General features: G+C 42.4%; 1 protein-coding gene across 1 annotated transcript in view; it reads right to left on the reverse strand.

Annotated features, from left to right (window-relative positions):
• LOC134214321 (5-hydroxytryptamine receptor 2A-like) overlaps positions 1-10,789 on the reverse strand; it is a 388,716-nt gene extending 377,927 nt beyond the window's left edge. Inside the window, exon 1 of the mRNA XM_062693724.1 lies at positions 10,689-10,789. The gene's annotated coding sequence lies outside the window, so the exon portion shown is untranslated. The remainder of the gene's footprint in view (positions 1-10,688) is intronic.
• Between the last annotated feature and the right edge of the window lie 296 nt (positions 10,790-11,085).

Consider the following 11,085-nt stretch of genomic DNA (forward strand, 5'->3'; position numbering starts at 1 on the left):
GTGGGAACTATGGTCGTATGCAGGGAAGGGGAGGGGGGGTTGCTCCTTTCCGGAGGTGCAAATCTTATTGAGCGTCTGTTCTCCATGTCAGGATCGGCTCACAACAGCGTCTGTTCTCCATGTTAGGGGCGGCTGATCATCGTCCGAGTGCCAGCGAGGGACTCTAAGTGAAACTGTGCACTATGGTCCACCGGGAATAAGGAGGAATGGTCCTCCGGAAATTTAGGGGGTTTGGTGTCAGGCCCTGCAAGCCAGCCTTTAAAAAATCATAAGCAACGAACAATCAACAAGAGAGTACGGACCGGAACCATAGGCGAAGACCACTGCGGCGAAAAAGGACTAGCGATTGGAAACTCGGTTCGTGGAACTGCGAATCTCTCAACTTCATCGGGAGCACACGCATACTCGCCGATGTGCTCAAGGACCGTGGATTCGGCATCGTAGCGCTGCAGGAGGTTTGTTGGAAGGGATCAATGGTGCGAACGTTTAGAGGTAATCATACCATCTACCAGAGCTGCGGCAACACACATGAGCTGGGAACAGCTTTCATAGTGATGGGCGATATGCAAAGTGATCGCGTGATCGGGTGGTGGCCGATCAATGAAAGAATGTGCAGGTTGAGGATCAAAGGCCGGTTCTTCACCTTCAGCATAATCAACGTCCATAGCCCACACTCCGGAAACACTGATGATGATAAGGACGCATTCTACGCGCAGCTGGAACGTGAGTACGACAGCTGCCCAAGCCACGACGTCAAAATCATCATAGGAGATTTGAACGCTCAGGTTGGCCAAGAGGAGGAGTTTAGACCGACTATTGGAAAGTTCAGCGCTCACCGGCTGACGAACGAAAACGGCCTACGACTAATTGATTTCGCCGCCTCCAAGAATATGGCCATTCGCAGCACCTACTTCCAACACAGCCTCCCGTATCGGTACACCTGGAGATCGCCACTGCAGACAGAATCACAAATCGACCACGTTCTGATTGATGGACGGCACTTCTCCGACATTATCGACGTCAGGATATATCGTGGCGCTAACATCGACTCTGACCACTATCTGGTGATGGTTAAACTGCGCCCAAAACTATCCGTCATCAACAATGTTCGGTACCGACGACCGCTGCGGTACGACCTAGAGCGACTGAAGCAACCTGATGTCGCCACTGCATACGCGCAGCATCTCGAGGCAGCGTTGCCGGAAAAGAGTGAGCTCGGTGGGGCCCATCTTGAGGACTGCTGGAGTACAGTCAAAGCAGCTATTAACGACGCAGCGGAGAACAACGTCGGGTATATGGGTCGAAGTCGACGGAACGATTGGTTCGACGAAGACTGCAGACAGATTCTGGAGGAGAAGGACGCAGCGCGGGCGGTCGCGCTGCAGCAAGGTATCCGGCAGAACGTGGAACGTTATAGACGGAAGCGGAGACAGCAGACCCGCTTTTTTAAGGAGGAGAAACGCCGCCTGGAAGAAGCGGAGTGCGAGGAGATGGAACAGCTGTGCCGTTCTCAAGATACACGCAAGTTCTATCAGAAGCTCAACGCATCCCGCAAAGGCTTCGTGCCGCGAGCCGAAATGTGCCGGGATAAGGATAGGAGCATCTTGACGGACGAACGTGTGGTGATTGAAAGGTGCAAGCAGCACTACGAGGAACATCTGAATGGCGCTGAGAGTACAGGTAGTGAAAGTCAAGGCAGCGGAGGAGATGACTACGTCAGTTCAGCGGACGACGGAAGCCAACCAGCCCCCACCTTGAGGGAAGTTAAGGATGCCATCCAACAGCTAAAGACCAATAAAGCAGCTGGTAAGGATGGTATCGGAGCTGAGCTCATCAAGATGGGCCCGGAAAAGCTGACCACTTGCCTGCACAAACTGATAGTCAGAATCTGGGAAACCGAACAGCTACCGGAGGAGTGGAAGGTAGGGTTATATGCCCCATCTAAAAGAAAGGCGACAAACTGGAGTGTGAGAACTTTCGAGCGATCACCATCCTTAATGCCGCCTACAAAGTGATATCCCAGATCATCTTCCGTCGTCTGTCACCATTAGTGAACGAGTTCGTGGGAAGTTATCAAGCCGGCTTCGTTGACGGCCGCTCGACAACGGACCAGATCTTTACTGTACGGCAAATCCTTCAAAAATGCCGTGAATACCAGATCCCAACGCACCATCTGTTCGTAGATTTCGAGGCGGAATACGACAGTATAGACCGCGTAGAGCTATGGAAAATTATGGACGAGAACAGCTTCCCTGGGAAGCTTACCAGACTGATCAAAGCAACGGTGGATGGTGTGCAAAACTGTGTGAAGATTTCGGGCGAACACTCCAGTTCGTTCGAATCGCGCCGAGGACTAAGACAAGGTGATGAACTTTCGTGCCTGCTGGTCAACATTGTGCTCAAAGGTGTCATGCGGAGAGCCGGGTGTAACAGCCGGGGTACGATTTTCAACAGATCCAGTCAATTTATTTGCTTCGCGGATGACATGGACATTGTCGGCCGAACATTTGCAAAGGTGGCAGAACTATCCAGCTTTTTACGAGTCGGTGCCATAATTCTTTGAATCACCCCTGTTGACATATGCTGTGTCCACTATAATTTTTATAGCTAGATCTTAGCAATCGGTGATTCGTTGAAATTTTTTGTCGTAGCATAAAACTGTCAAAAAATAACGTCCATTGAAATTCGAGCATGCATCTAAAACTTGGTTTTATTTATATTCCATCTGTGTTAAAACATACCCACATTTTTTTTTTAGGTGTTCAAAATATAAGTTTGGCGGACGCATTTGGATCAATAATGATTATTTAATACAAGGACACAAGCGTTCTACCTATTGCTGTATCAATAGAGCAAAATGCTTAGTTCGGACATTGTGTGATCCTTCGGAAAACCTTAAAAACTATGGTTTTTGAGCGTCATTTGAAGAGTTACAAAATAAGAAATGATTCGATTCGTGAATGAGATCATTGTTCATTCAAAACGTTAGGTAGGCATCTTATGGTCTTATGCAATATGTACTAGTTATAGAAGAGAGTGTTTATGGGAGGAAGAACGAAATGGGATAAACATTTTTTTTAACATCCGCAAACTTTAACACCAACGACATGGCAAATAGCAGCGAAGGGTTTACGTGCAGAGGCACAACACCAACAATAACACGGGATGCTCGGGAGAATGGACAGTATTGCATAGAATTTATATAATTAAGAACGATCCGTAATTACAGGCGTGGTATTGATCACTGCAGGCCTAATTTTTTATTCAACATCCAATGGAAGATCGTAACCCTTATTGACACCGGGTGAACACTACACTAATCTTCCTTTGTCAAGGCATTTTGTCAACATTTTCCTTTGAATCATTTAAATGCCTAAAATAGAAGAATAATTAGCACATAATATTAGCACATATCGTGAATTTTGTTGTTTTTTGGTGATTTCAATTGACGTTTCTTGAGCTGATTACAAATAAACAACTTAATAAATCTCGATGGTAACGGAAAAATGGCTACCAAGATTTTATTAAAAAGTAAGTACACAGCACATGTCAAATTCGATTCACCCCTTGGAAATTTATGGCTAGCGTAAAAAGCTGGATACACCCGCATGAAACGTGAAGCAACAAAAGTTGGACTGGTGGTGAATGCGTCAAAGACAAAGTACATGCTTGTGGGCGGAACCGAGCGCGACAGGGCCCGCCTGGGAAGCAGTGTTACGATAGACGGGGATACCTTCGAGGTGGTCGAGGAATTCGTCTACCTCGGATCCTTGCTAACGGCTGACAACAACGTTAGTCGTGAAATACGAAGGCGCATCATCTGTGGAAGTCGGGCCTACTACGGGCTCCAGAAGAAACTGCGGTCGAAAAAGATTCGCCACCGCACCAAATGTGTCATGTACAGGACGCTCATAAGACCGGTTGTCCTCTACGGACATGAAACATGGACAATGCTCGAGGAGGACTTGCAAGCACTCGGAGTATTCGAGAGACGGGTGCTTAGGACCATCTTTGGCGGTGTGCAAGAAGACGGTGTGTGGCGGCGAATAATGAACCATGAGCTCGCCCAACTCTACGGCGAACCCAGTATCCAAAAGGTAGCTAAAGCCGGAAGGGTACGATGGGCAGGATATGTTGCAAGAATGCCGGACAGCAACCCTGCAAAGATGGTGTTTGCTTCCGATCCGGCAGGTACGAGACGGCGTGGAGCGCAGCGAGCGAGATGGGCAGACCAGGTGCAGAACGACTTGGCGAGCGTGGGGCGTATCCGAGGATGGAGAGATGCGGCCTCGAACCGTGCATTGTGGCGTCAAATTGTTGATTCAGTGTTATCTGTTTAGATGTTAACTAAATAAATGCAAAAAAAAACAGACATACATGAGACCCTGGTGGATTATAAAAAAAATGAAAACCCACAGAAATAGCAAAATATTAGATACTGATAGTGAAATACGGGACATGGTAAATAACCAATGATATCAATGTTATTTTGCCAATACTTCATCGTAGTCGGCTCTGGAACATTTCATTGGTTGACATTTAGTCGAATGACATTTGGTCAAATGACATTTAGTCGAAAGGGCGCTCAGTCGAAGGGACATTTGGTCGAATGGAAATGATTTTCTTATTGTTTTCATTGATACTCTTTGTTTCACTCAATATTTATACAATAGTTAGTTCAGTATAAAATTGTCTTCCAACCATAAATTATTGGCCGAAAATGTAACCTCCTAACGTCCAAGACGGAGTATTTTTATTATTTTTTGTAATTTTCAATTGATCAGATTTTGGAAAATTTTTGATGTTGATCAATAAACATAAACTTCAATGTGATTTACTGTCAGTTTTCAAAGTTCTTCAAATTTATAAACAAAATTAGTAATAATTTGTTCCTCCTGTGTTTTCGCTCGAATATCGCTCTAATAAATCGACTTTTCCTGCATTACGTACCCTACCTATTATGTCATTTGCACAACCTAATGCAGTACAGTTTGGTAAAGAAATTCAGTGCAATGAAAGACCGAAAATCTTTTTGGTTGATACTTAAGCTAATTCAGGAAATTCGACTATTTTTATAAGATTTGCAAGAGAATATATTCTCTTGTGCTCAGTCGCTTCACTAAGATTTCCCAACAGGAACGCCATTTTTACTTATTGTTTGTTCCAATGTAAGAACAAACTTCTTCCAAACCCATTGCCAGAGGCTCATTACTGTGGCCACATAGTCATAGATGGAAACATTTTGGCTTCATTGTCAAATAAATATCGGATACGGTTCCCCAAACGTCGTCGATTTTTTGCAGTTTCCGGTCTTCCAAAATAATTTCGATCATGTGTATAGTGCCTCAATCAAAATTTCTGCGAAGACAAAAACTGTACCTGCTGAAGTAGGGAAAAATATCTGAATGCGTAATCCAAGATCTTTATTGCCACCTAGTAAAGATATTGCATGTAGTAAAGATATTGCATATTCCTAAATAAATATTTGAGTAATCATCTTTTGAAATTCAACAACGTTATGACAGTTTTATGTTTACATAAAAAAAACTTTACAAGTCACAGATTGCTGGGATTTATCAATTTTTAAATAATAGTGGACACAGCATGCAACGCATTATGGCACCGTCATGTAAAAAGCTGGATGCAGCCCCCCATGAGTCGATATTGAAAGGACCATCGACTCATGGAAATATTGAGATATGGTATAAAAAATCCATTTGAAGGGACCATTACAGCAATCCAGAAAATATTTTTTAATATGGCATGATTTGCTTCCATGAGTCGATATCAAGCCATAGAACATCAGCTCACGGAGGTTTAACTGTAGTAATGATTGATGCACCACATTTATCTGATTAAAAATTACCGTAAGTCAGCAATAAATGGAAATTTTGTTGATAAATCAAAAATTGTTGATTAAATTTAATGAAAAACATTCAAGGAATCATTTTATTGGACGAAAAAACTCGAAAAATAAAATTCTTAAAATTCAATGTGTAAAATTGATGAAATCGCGAATTAAAATTTGTTAATGCCCAAACCGTGTTTAGATCGATTTTAGAAAGCAAAATAGTGATTTTGATCGAAAACAAAAATTTTGGTTGTAGAGAAACGAAACATCATTCGACTAAAGTTCTTTTGACCAGGTGGTATAGATTCATCATACAGTCAAACCTCCATGAGTCGATATCGAAGGGACCATCGACTCATGGAAATATCGAGATGTGGAATAGAAAATCCTCAGGAAGCTGTCTGAAGGGACCATCACAGTAGCCCAGAAAATATTTTTTAATATGACATAATTTGCTTCCATGAGTCGATATCGAGTCATAGAACATCGACTCATGGAGGTTTAACTGTAGTCAGTTAGAGGGGTTCACCAAAGTCAATATCCAATCGGGAATATGTACTCACTGTTTTCGTATTATTCGTTCTTTTTATGCACCCATCATCCTTTGAACAATATTGGAGCAAAAATTAAGTGACTTTCGACCTAATGTCCTTTTAACCAAATGTACGAAGATTTTTCATTCTAAAATCATATTTCGATTAAATGTTCAATCGACGTAAGGCGCGTACCCCAAAACGTCACCATGTAGGCTGCGGATTCAGCGACTGACGAGGGTTTGGTGGAGGGGCTGGGAATCGAACCCATGACCATTCGCTTATAAGTCGAACGTATAGCGCGCACCCTACGCTACGGGACCCCCTTGTTTCCTACGTCTCTAGTGGATGAAAAATTCATTTTCGACCAAATGTCATTCGACGGAATGTCTTTGAATGAAATGGTATAGATTCTAGTTATTGTAGGAGAAGGAGGGGCAATATGTCCTAGCTAAGCATAGACTGCTTTTATGCCTTAGCTATAACGATTTTCATGGGTGTTTTACCCCATGCAACAGTTAAACAATATAGCTAGCTGATGCCATCTTAAAATTGGAGAAATTTTCAATCATATTGATAATATTTACATTTCAAAAAAGTGATGTTATTTCGTTGCCGGAAAACTCATGAGGCAAAACGCCTTTAAGCCGGCAGCTCTTAGGGAACAACGCACCACACGTCGGCGAATCAGCATTCTGGTATGGACAGTGCGTGGAGACGCGTAGTGCATTGTAGGATGGTTCCACTAGGGCGTTTTGCCTCGCCGAAATGTTAGATGTTTCATCAAAATGTGGAAAATTTCGGTTTTTAGGGGAGGGGGGGGGGTGCAATATGCCCTAGCTAAGCAAACACTGCTCTATTGTCTTATGTGTAACGCTATTCATGGGTATTTTTACATTATGCATCAGTTGAACAAGATAGCTAGTTGATGCCATTTAAGTACTTTGACGCAAGTACTTTGTAGGTTATTGCCACTAGGGCGTTTTGCCTCGCCAAAATGTTAGATGTTTCTTCAAAATGTGGAAATTTTCGGTTTTTCCGATCTTCCCATGCACTATTTTGAAACTTTCTTCGCCTATCCTACATAATTTTAGATCTAGTTTTGTTACGGACATCTTAATGACGGTAAATATGAGGGAAACCACAAAAGGCGTTTTGCATCGGGGGGACGTTTTGGGGCCTCTTCCCCTACAACCTTCCTATATTTTATGTTGACACTTTTTTCGCCTAACTTACATAATTTTAGGTCTAGTTTTGTTAAGGTCATGTCAAATACGGTAAATATGAGGGAATACCCGAAAGTCGTTTTGCCTCGGGGGGCGTTTTGGGGCCTCTTCCCCTACACACTTTTAGGGACTGACTGACTGATTGACTGATTTGGTTGCAATAAGTTGCGTTCGATGGGTAATCCTGTCCCATTGTTTTCTATTGAACATCTGTCCGATCGGACTATAGGAGCAAAATTATTGGCCTAAACATTATTCTTTTATAATGAACAAGATAGGCACCATTGTCGCTAGGATGATAAATTAGGGTTTTTATTCACTGTGATGCACATTAAGGGGCCCTCCTTAGCCGTGCGGTAAGACGCGCGGCTACAAAGCAAGACCATGCTGAGGGTGGCTGGGTTCGATTCCCGGTGCCGGTCTAGGCAATTTTCGGATTGGAAATTGTCTCGACTTCCCTAGGCATAAAAGTATCACCATGTTATCCTCATGATATACGAATGCAAAAATGGTAACCTGGCTTAGAAACCTCACAGTTAATAACTGTAGAAGTGCTTAATGAACACTAAGCTGCGAGGGGGCTCTGTCCCAGTGTGGGGATGTAATGCCAATAAGAAGAAGAAGAAGATGCACATTAATGAATGCAATTTACGCAAAGCAATGGAAAAAATGAAATCCATTTACCCAAAGTGCAATTTTAGACCTTTCTCATTTGTTTTTTTCAATACAATATCGTTCCTAATGCACGAGAAAGGCATCATCACAGGTGGATTGATCTGAGTTTTTTTCTATTTTTAAATTTTGATGGTTTTTTTTATTTCTTCTTTATTTTTAGCCCAGTTTTCAAAGCTGCCCAGAACCGAACCATAAAATTAAAATGTCCAAAAATGTCAAATTTGCAAAATGGTCAATAAAACTTTACAAATCGATGAATTCAACTAGTTAAGCCGAGATAGTCAGAGATCGGGTTAACAAGTGTTGGTTAATTGAAATGGGTAATCAAAATAACCTGGTTCTTTGCAGTGTTATTACAAATCTTTCAGCCGGTGAGGTTTGTCAGGACATCCAACCATCGATGGAGTTTTTCTGTGACTGCTTTGACCGCTTTAACGCTACAAACGATCCCCTTCTAAGGACACTACCCTGTGGGATGTCGTTCGGAAGTCGCTCCTCCTGAGTGTGACCCGGACAGATAGTTTTCGATGGTTTTCATCAGGTATTGTTTTGCTCGGCTGGATCAGGTAACTGATGATAGATGGTAGATTTCTTTTTTAAAGAGCTTAGATAACCATTAGAGAAGGATGATGGGATGGTAATTTATGAGGGAAGAAGTTTCCGTCCTAAGGTAGGGATGACATTCGCTGACTTTCAGGACGAAGTGGATAAGCCGGGAACACCAAATGAAACTTGGTGCAATATAATCAAAGAACTGAACACAGAATGATGCTAACAATAAAAAGTGATTTTTATGGAACGTTTCGGAATGTCTTAAAAATTTAAGAACGCGGACGTAGTACAAATTATACAATTTCCTTTGCGGAGAACTATTCCAAGATAACGGTGAGATATAAGTCAATTCCACTTCCACAAAACAATAAATCCAGAAAAAGCATCACATACCGTATTTGGTCGAAGGCACGGTGGCTAGCAAATAGCTATTGTCTTGGCAGAAGCACTCGGCCTCAATACGGCAAATAAACGCATATGTATGTAAATCACAAGTAAAGATGGGCAAAACGGATCACTTTGATGAACGGATCAGATCTGGGTCATTCATTTCAATGATCCGGATCTTTCAACCGGATCCGATCCTTAGAACAAAACGTAAGGAGAATGCAAAAAAGTGAAACCTTCGTTATTCTTGCTCACACTTTTGAACCGCACAGACAATAACTTTATCCTTTCTTGTTTACAAGCGTACGGATTACAAAGAATGAACTTTTTATTTTATTATTTCCTTACAAATGGTCAAATAATTTGTTGATTTGTGAACCGGATCTTTTAAAAAATGATTCACGAATCATTCACTCACTTTAGAGATCCGGTTCATTTGACCGGTTCCGGATCTGAACGCCCATCTCTAATCACAAGCAATCGAATGCTCACTTGTCATAAGACTTGTTTGTACAATACCATTTAATTTCACCACTTGATAGTAACTTGACAGATAACTATTTCAAGCTCAACAGTAAAGCCGTCTTCAGTGTCTCGTCCTTAAACTCGAGTCAAGTACGAAACAATGAAGACGGCCTTACAGTTAAGGTCGAAATACGTATCTGTCAAGGGACAATTAAGTGTTGGAATTCAATGGAAGTGTACGAACTCGTCTTGTGACAAGTTAAGACATCCCACTAAAAGCTCAAATAATTTTCTTGTCAATCGAATGTTGTTTCAATGCCAATTAGCTGGTTATAAATCAATGGCGAAGCTGTTGTATAATTGGTAATACGTCCGTGTACTTAATGGAGCTCAAGTCTCGTCAGCAGTCGAATCGTTTTTCGTAATATTTTATTAAAATCACTTTTCCTGGTTAACATCACTCCGTTTTTCGGAGAAAAGTAATACTAAAAAAAATATGTCATCAACTGGAGCGGTGGCGAAAGCTCTCCTGAAAGCACTCCTCTTTTTCAGTTGATGTTTCCCGATTATCTCTGTATCCCGTATTGTTTGTCTCTATGCATTTGTACAACAAGGGGATTACATCGATATCTTCAATTCGAAGGACTTAACTATAATCTTGAACCAATTCTCTTTCCCAAACCCCTTAATCCTCCCTTTTAGTGGCTAAGCTTTACCAGGAAAAATGATATGCTTTAGGAACGGTCGCGGCCACAGCCGGATTCAATCAAAACATTCATAAATTCATCGAGTGTACGCCAACGCTCACAATCCCCAAAAAATATAGCGAACAATGCCATCCTAAACACTATACATTCGGCTGAATTCGCGCCGGACTATACTGTCCGACCCGACCAGAGAGAAATAGTCCATCTTCACCCGTGTGCCCGAGACCTTCTCCGAAAAGGTAAAGTTCTCCGTAAAGTCCCAAAATAGAGCTAACCGCCTAGTCGCACTTACCTTATCCGAGATCCAATTTGCTACTGCTGATCCAGCTGCGTCATCGTTCCTATCTTTCCTTCCGAACCGCCTTCAAACTTGGTCCCTTAGGCCAGGGCGGCAGTCCCCGCCACAAATGCTGACTACTTCTGACGCAGCAAAAGGAGAGGAGGGTCCATTCCCAACGATATCAGATAACCAAACAATAACAACTCAATCTTCATCTGCGTTTGTCTGCCATCACGTGAGGCATCACATCAATTTTTCACGAAACAATCACACATCCAATTTTCCAGTTTACCATACTTGGGAAACGCAAAACCACCACAATTTCCTTCACCCCAAAATTCACTTCCGATGTGGCATCCGATAGATGATAACCGTCTTTTTCTGCAGACAGTTGCCTGCCCGCGGAATC

Source organism: Armigeres subalbatus, chromosome 2, assembly GCF_024139115.2.
Source record: "Armigeres subalbatus isolate Guangzhou_Male chromosome 2, GZ_Asu_2, whole genome shotgun sequence".
NCBI lineage: Eukaryota > Metazoa > Arthropoda > Insecta > Diptera > Culicidae > Armigeres > Armigeres subalbatus.